At 54.0% G+C, this 7032-nt stretch overlaps 1 long non-coding RNA gene across 1 annotated transcript; it reads left to right on the top strand.

Moving 5' to 3' along the window:
* The first annotated feature begins 686 nt into the window (after positions 1-686).
* LOC115241843 lies at positions 687-1326 on the top strand. Its single transcript, XR_003884973.1, has 3 exons — positions 687-878; positions 1011-1158; positions 1264-1326. It is a non-coding gene; the product is annotated as an uncharacterized LOC115241843 (long non-coding RNA).
* The last annotated feature ends 5706 nt before the right edge of the window (positions 1327-7032 follow it).

Below are 7032 nucleotides of genomic sequence, written 5' to 3'. Positions count from 1 at the left end.
CCTAGATCTTTCCGGCAACAAAATAAAAAGTACCAGATTTGTAAAGTTGTTGCCAAATAGTTTACACTTTCTTGATTTTCACGATAATTTGCTCAGTTCTTTGGTTTTTAATAGAAAACAAGTTAACTTATTGGCACTAAACTTGGATAACAATAATCTGAAATATAGAAAGAAGTACAATAATTCACGTGATGATTCGTATAATCTATATAATCGACATTATAAATATAACATGTATGATCAATCTGGTCAGGATCAAGCGACGCGGTAGGTCGCGACGCCAAGTATATATAAAAATTCGTTCCAGCTTGTCAACGGTTTGCCTATGTACAGGGGCCGCGACGCTACCAAGTAGCTTATCCGGAGTTTTACGTCTAATAAACTTTCGATTAAAATTCCTCAGGAACCAAGCCGTTAATCAAAAATCTAACGGCACTTTTCTTATACAATGTGGATGCAAGCTTTCGATTGCGACCAGTTTGAATAAGATTGGTGCAGTCAACCTTGAGGAATGATAATTGTATACCAGAAATGTGACATTTTTCGTTTTCCATCATTATCATAATAAGGTTCAGTTTCAGTTTTAGACTCTCACGTACGTATGCTCGCACGCACACACGCAAAGCGAGTTTGTCCCTCAAGGCGCGTTTGCAGTGTTCATGTACGATTATTCGCTTGAGTGTGCAAATACGCCTTGAGGGACAATGTGTATGTGCGTGCATACGTATATGATACGTATCAAGCGGTGCGCGGTAGCATCGCGACGTCAAGATATAATAACGTTATAAGGTTAATGTTCGCGACGTCAAGATATAATAACATTATAAGGTTAATGTTATCTTTGAATCTGCTGCAGAAAATATATTTGGTCCTATCGAGTAAGTAGATTGAAATTTTGTATATATATCTGCTTATATATGTCTGCTTATATATGTTTATTTATTGTTTTATAAGTATATTATTTCTTGATTATATCTGAATATTGTCTAAATTATAGCGCTTATTTGCAGGATAAAGCAAAATCAATCAATCCTTTCAAGAAGGCTGGTATACTTTTAGCTGGGATTTCTTCAGCTGGGGTTGCATATGGTCTTCTACCGCAGAACTTTGCTAAACAGCGTAACATATTGGGTTATAGAGATTTGGCAGTAACAGACAGTAAGTACAATATAGTAGCACATATAAAACATTCAGTAGCACATATAAAACCAGATATGTAAATTAAATTAAATATTAAAATTCTGTTCTTTTCATTGCACACAGATAGAGGGAAGTGACCATAAAGCACTTAACTTCGGATGGACATAAAAACGATTAATAACTGTCGAAGTAAAAGAAATATTTACTATTTATAATGCGGTAAGAGGAATCCTTGCTCTTATGTTAAGTGATTGAACTGAAGTTGAATTCAATGTGTTGAATAGCTTTAAATTTGTGAAACACGAATACCGAAATTAAATTTAAGCTATAATTATAACTATATAATTATAGCTTAAATTTATTTTCGGTATTCGTGGTGCTTTGGAACACCCCGTATATTTTGACTTTCTTTGCATACATATAACTGATACGTTATTTTATAAAACAAAAAACTTATGAATATATATATCGCAATATCAAAACATGTTATTATAATAATAGTTGTATGTATGCAAAGAAAGCCAAAGTATATATACGTAGTATTTATTATTCTCAAGGTGGATCTTCTTGCAACAAAATTTTAATCGCTTTAACTTTTAATCCGTTTGTCAGTATACATAGTATATATATTTTGACTTTCTTTGCATACATATAACTGATACGTTATTTTATTAAACAAAAACTTATAAATATATATCTCGCAATATCAAAACATGTTATTATAGTATTAGTTATATGTATGCAAAGAAAGCCAAAGTATACATACGTAAGGAGTCGGTTCAACCCGACGGGGCCAAGTACAACCTTGGCTCGAGGTAGGCAGGAGCCGTTTCAACCCGGCGGGGCTGAGTTCAACCTCAGCCCGTGGAGCGGTCGAGACAGGAGTCGGTTCAACCCGACGGGGCCAAGTACAACCTTGGCCCGAGGTATAGAGTGCCGGTTCAACCCGGCGGGGCTGAGTACAACCTCTGCCCTAAGAGGTGCTAGGTAGTGGTGAGATCGGTATCAGGAGCTGGTCGGGATAGGATCTGGTTTCGATGTCTCGACCAGCCGGGCTTATATACCTGGCCGGCGGCCCCCACTGTGCGTCGTCGGTCCGGCGGTGGGAGTCGGTACCGCGTGAAGACCCCGCGAGAGCGAGACAGAACGTGTCGGCGAGCGGGAGCGCATGCAGAGCGAGATAGCGCGTGCCGGTGAGCGAGAGCGTAACTCGAGTGGGAACGCGTTTGCGTTAGGCAATATGGCGGCGGCAGGACAGGTAGAGCTAGGTGAAAATAAGCAAGCCGTGTATGGAGCTATATATATTTGTCGGATATTACATGTTACTACCGTAATAACGGCCCTGCCGTTACATCACCCTCCCCGGTTAGATGGTGGTGGTACGGGGCCGCAGGCGACTGCTCCGCAGGGTGCCATCCCTATTAAACCGGAGGCTCCAAAGGCCCTCCGGGGTCCAGGCGCGGTGGCGGCGCACGTGGTGGACCGCGTGCTGGGGCACTTGGATGGTCTTCCCTGGGGCCACCTGGACGTTGATGGGTGCCGCTGGGTGGGCGCCCACTGCCTGGAGCGGTGGCGGCGCTGGCTGGTCTCGAGCGGTGGCGGCGCATCGCGACGGTGCTGGTGGTGGTCGTGGCGCCGGGGTGCCGGTGGCCGCTCGGCACGCGGTCGGTGTCGGCCAGTTTGTTCGCGGGGCCTGTGGTCGAGTCCGTGTCCGCCCGTGCTGGTCCGGTGGTGTCGGTGGCGGCGTTGGTCGCGGTGTGTTGGTGCGCGCGACCCGTATTTTCGGGGCCGGCCTTGGCGCCCGACGTCGGTCCGGTGGTGGCGGTGGCGGCGTGGACAGAAGGATCTTCCTCCTGTTATCTGCGTCGCCCCGCTGAATCGCGGTTCCGACGCGGGGTGTCGGTCGACGGCGGCGGTCGGGTGGCTCCGGCGTTGATGGCGGCGTGACCGGTGTTGGCTCGGGGCCGTCGGGGAACTCGCCCTCTTCATCCTCGGACCTTCGTCCGAACAGATCGATTAACTGCCGGCGCTCGGCTTCTGTCGGCATGCTGGTCGTTAGTCAATTGATTCGTTCGCGATTCGGCGCTCGGTCTTTTATACCGGTTTTTGGGATGTCCGGTATGCGGTATGCGCGGTTTTTGCGTTTTTCCGCGGCGCGTTCTCGGACCGGTCACGCCATCGGTTGCGTATCTCGCGTTTGGGGCCGTTCCGAAACAGTAAGCGCGAGACATCTGGGTATCGGTGTTCGGAGTCGGTAACCGTGCTCGTATCTGGTGTTGCAATCGCTTCCGCTTGTACCGACTCTCGCGATCGGTAAGCGCGATTTCCCCAGTGTCGGTACGGAGTTTCGCGGATATCGATGCGAGCGATGGATAACCGGGGTGTTCTCGCGCGTTATCGGCGTTCGTGGTCGGTAATCTTTTCGCGTGTTTCCCGCGGGTTACTGCTGTAGGGCGGGTTCTGGCTGTCAGGCGTTAGTCCACGGGGTTACCCTCGGCTCCGGGTTGGTTTGGGTGCGCCTTGAGATCTTACGTGCCGGTGCCAGCGTCCGCGTTGATCTCGGAGGTCGACGATGACGGGCGAGACTATTTTCCGTACCTCCAAGGGCCCTATGAATTTCGGCGCCAATTTGGCGTTGAACGCCTTGGCCTTATTGGACAGGGCATGATTCTTTCGCCACACCAGCTCCCGTATTTTGGGCTTCCACTCCCGCCTTCGGAGGTTATAATGCCGTTCTTGGCGTTGGACTGCCTGCGCTAAGCATACGCGTACGAGCTCGTATGCTTCTTGTAGCCGCCGGTGGGTCGTGTCTGGTGGTGTCGCGGTTCCCGGTTGGCGGCGGTCTTCCGGATGCGGTCTGGCGAGTTCCCTCCCGTGATTGAGATAGGCAGGGGTGTGTCCCGTGGCCTCGCTCCACGCGGTGTTGAACGCGTACTGGAGGGCGGTAATGTGCTCGTCCCACGTCTTCTGGTTACGCCCCACGTACTGTGCTACCATCGTCTTGATGGTCCGGTTGGCCCGTTCCACCGGGTTGCACTGCGGCGTGTAGGACGGCGCGCTCCGATGTTGAATCCCGAACGTGTTTAGCAGCTTCTCCAGCTGTTTGGACTTCAGTTGGGTCCCGTTGTCCGAGATGACCCACTGGGGGCATCCGTGGCGGTACACGACCTGGTCCACGAAGGCTCTGGTGACGTTCGCGGCGGTTGCCTTTCGTAGAGGCGTGACCTCTAGCCATTTCGTGAACCGGTCTTGCATCATGAGAAGCCACGTATGCCCTTGGTTGGAGCGGGGTAGTGGTCCCACTAGGTCTATCGAGACCTGCTGCCACGGTGCGTCGACCGGGGCGGTGTGCAGTGTGCCGGCGGGTCGTTGTTGTGACGCCTTATGAGCCAAACAGGTCGTGCAGGAGCGTACGTATCGGGCGATTTCTCGTAGCATCCCCGGCCAGTAATACTGTTGTGCGATGCGGGTCATGGTCTTGGCGGTCCCCAAGTGTCCGGCGGCTGGTTCGTCGTGCCAGCGTCGTAGCAGGGCGGCGCGTTCGAATGTTGGGACGCATTGTTTCCACTGCGCGTCGGCGGGTACTTCCCGGAAGTCTAAATCGTGGAGTATATGTCGCCACAGGCGCCCGTCGCGTATCTGATAGTCTGGTCGGTCGGCGGGTCGAGTCTGGACGTCCCGGCTGATGCGGCGGTACCATGCGCATGGTGGCGTTCGGCGGGCTGCCGCGACCTCAGGCTCGCGGGATAGCGCGTCGGCTACTAGATTCTGGGCGCCTCGCCGGTATTTGATCTTAAAATCGTATTGCTGGAGTTCGATCATCCAGCGGGCTAGCCGGCCGGATGGGGCCTCCAAGCGTTGGAGCCACCGGAGGGACTGGTGGTCGGTGAGTACCGTGAACCGGTACCCTTCTAGGTAGTCTCGCATCCGGCGTATGCCCCAGACCACGGCGAGGCACTCGAGTTCGGTGGCGCTGTAGTTCCGTTCGGCGTGGTTCAGCGTCCGGCTGGCGTAGGCAATCACTCGTTCGCCTTCGTCGAGCTGTTGTGTCAGCACGGCTCTGAGCCCGTGCGTGCTGGCATCTGTCTGCAGCGTAAACGGTCGCTCGAAGTCCGGGCATGCAAGTACCGGGGCGGCTGTTAGGGCGGCCTTAAGGCGTTGAAAGGCCTCGTCCTCGGCGGCGGTCCAGGCCCATCGCGCTTTCTTCTGGGTTAGGCGTGTCAGGGGCGCGGTGACGGTGGATAAGTCCGCAATGAAACGTCGGTACTAGGACGCCAGGCCTAAGAATTGGCGTACTTGCCGGAGGCTGGTGGGTGTGGGCCACCCGGCGATGGCGCTCACCTTGGCGGGGTCGGTATGGATTCCGCGGCGGTCGATCATGTGGCCCAAGTAGCGTAGGCTGTCCCGGCAGAAGTGGCACTTGTCCACGTTGAGCCGGAGTTTCGCGGCTCGCAGGCGTCGAAAGACTTTGGCCAGGTGCTCTAAGTGCGCCTCGAACGTGGCGCTGGCCACGACGATGTCGTCCAAGTACACGAGGACGTGGGGCTCTAGTTCGGGCCCGAGGATCGAGTCCAAGAGGCGCTGGAAGGTGGCGGGGGCCGAGTGCAGGCCAAATGGCATCCTCTTAAATTGCATCAGTCCCCTCCCTGGGACTATAAACGCCGTAGCCGGCCGGCTTTCGCGTGCCAATGGTACCTGCCAATACCCGTTCTTGAGATCCAGCGTGGTCAGGTACTTTGCGCCTTGGAGTTTGTCAAGTGTGGACGGAATGTGTGGCAGCGGATAGGCATCCTTCTGCGTCACGTCGTTGAGTTTCCGGAAGTCGATGCAGAATCGATAGGTGTTATCCTTCTTCTTAACGAGTACGACCGGGGAACTCCACGCGCTTTGTGATGGCTCGATGACGCCGGCCTCCTCCATTTTTTGGACCTCTTGGTCGATGACGGCCTGCATGGCTGGATTACGCGGTCGGTAGCGCTGTTTTATCGGCTGGTCGGTGGTAAGGCGGATTCGGTGCTCGACGCGATCCGTTGGCCCACGTATGGTGTCGAACGCAGCTAGTTCTCGGCTGAGGAACTCCCGCAGGCGGTGGTCTTCGTCCGCGGTCCGGGGCGTCAACCCTGCCGAGATTTCCCGTATGGCGGGCACCGCGCTGGTGGTAACGTCGGGGGGGGAGGGCTGGTAGCGCTAGCCTCAGTTTGGCCCATAGGTCGATGCCGATCAACATCGGTCCGCTAAGGTTCTGCATTACCTGGAACTGATGTACTAGGGTGCGATCGATCGTGGCGACTGGCAGGTCTACGGTCTGCGTAATCGGTACCGTGGTGCCGTCAGCCAAGTTGATCTGCTGGGTTAACCCCCTCGGGGGGTGGCCGCAGTACTTGGCTCGTTTTGCCGTGGCCGGGCTTACAAATGAGACTTCAGAGCCGGAGTCTAGCAGTGCCCATATGTGCCGGTCGAGCACTCGTATCTTTATATGCGGCCTAGGTGTATACCTTATTCGGCTGGAGCGGGTCGGGCGGTGGCCGCTGGTTCCCCGGCCCGAAAGGTGTTTCCCGACGGCGGATGACAGTCGCGGATGAGCACCCCATCTCGGCCGCATCGAGAGCAGAACTTGCGCGGCGGTCTCCTGCAGTCGAGCCGCGTGTGGCCTCGCTGCTTGCAGCGCCAGCAACACTCTTCCCGGTTGTATGTGACGGCGGCGACCGGTGAGCTTGGCATACTGCGGGCCGGTGGTTGTTCCTCCTTCTGCCGGCGCAGGACCTTCTCGTGCTCGGCTGCTCGGGCGCTTAGCTCGGCGACGCTGGTGGCTTCTGCCGCCCGAATGTACAGCTGGTAGCTGGAGTGTAGGTTGTCATATAGTAGGCGAGCCTTCTCCCGTGGCGTGTAGCC

The sequence above is a fragment of the Formica exsecta genome, unplaced genomic scaffold (assembly GCF_003651465.1).
Source record: "Formica exsecta isolate Colony F162 unplaced genomic scaffold, ASM365146v1 scaffold515, whole genome shotgun sequence".
NCBI lineage: Eukaryota > Metazoa > Arthropoda > Insecta > Hymenoptera > Formicidae > Formica > Formica exsecta.
The sequence above is the reverse complement of the archived record's forward strand: the minus strand, read 5'-3'. Positions and strand labels throughout refer to the sequence as shown.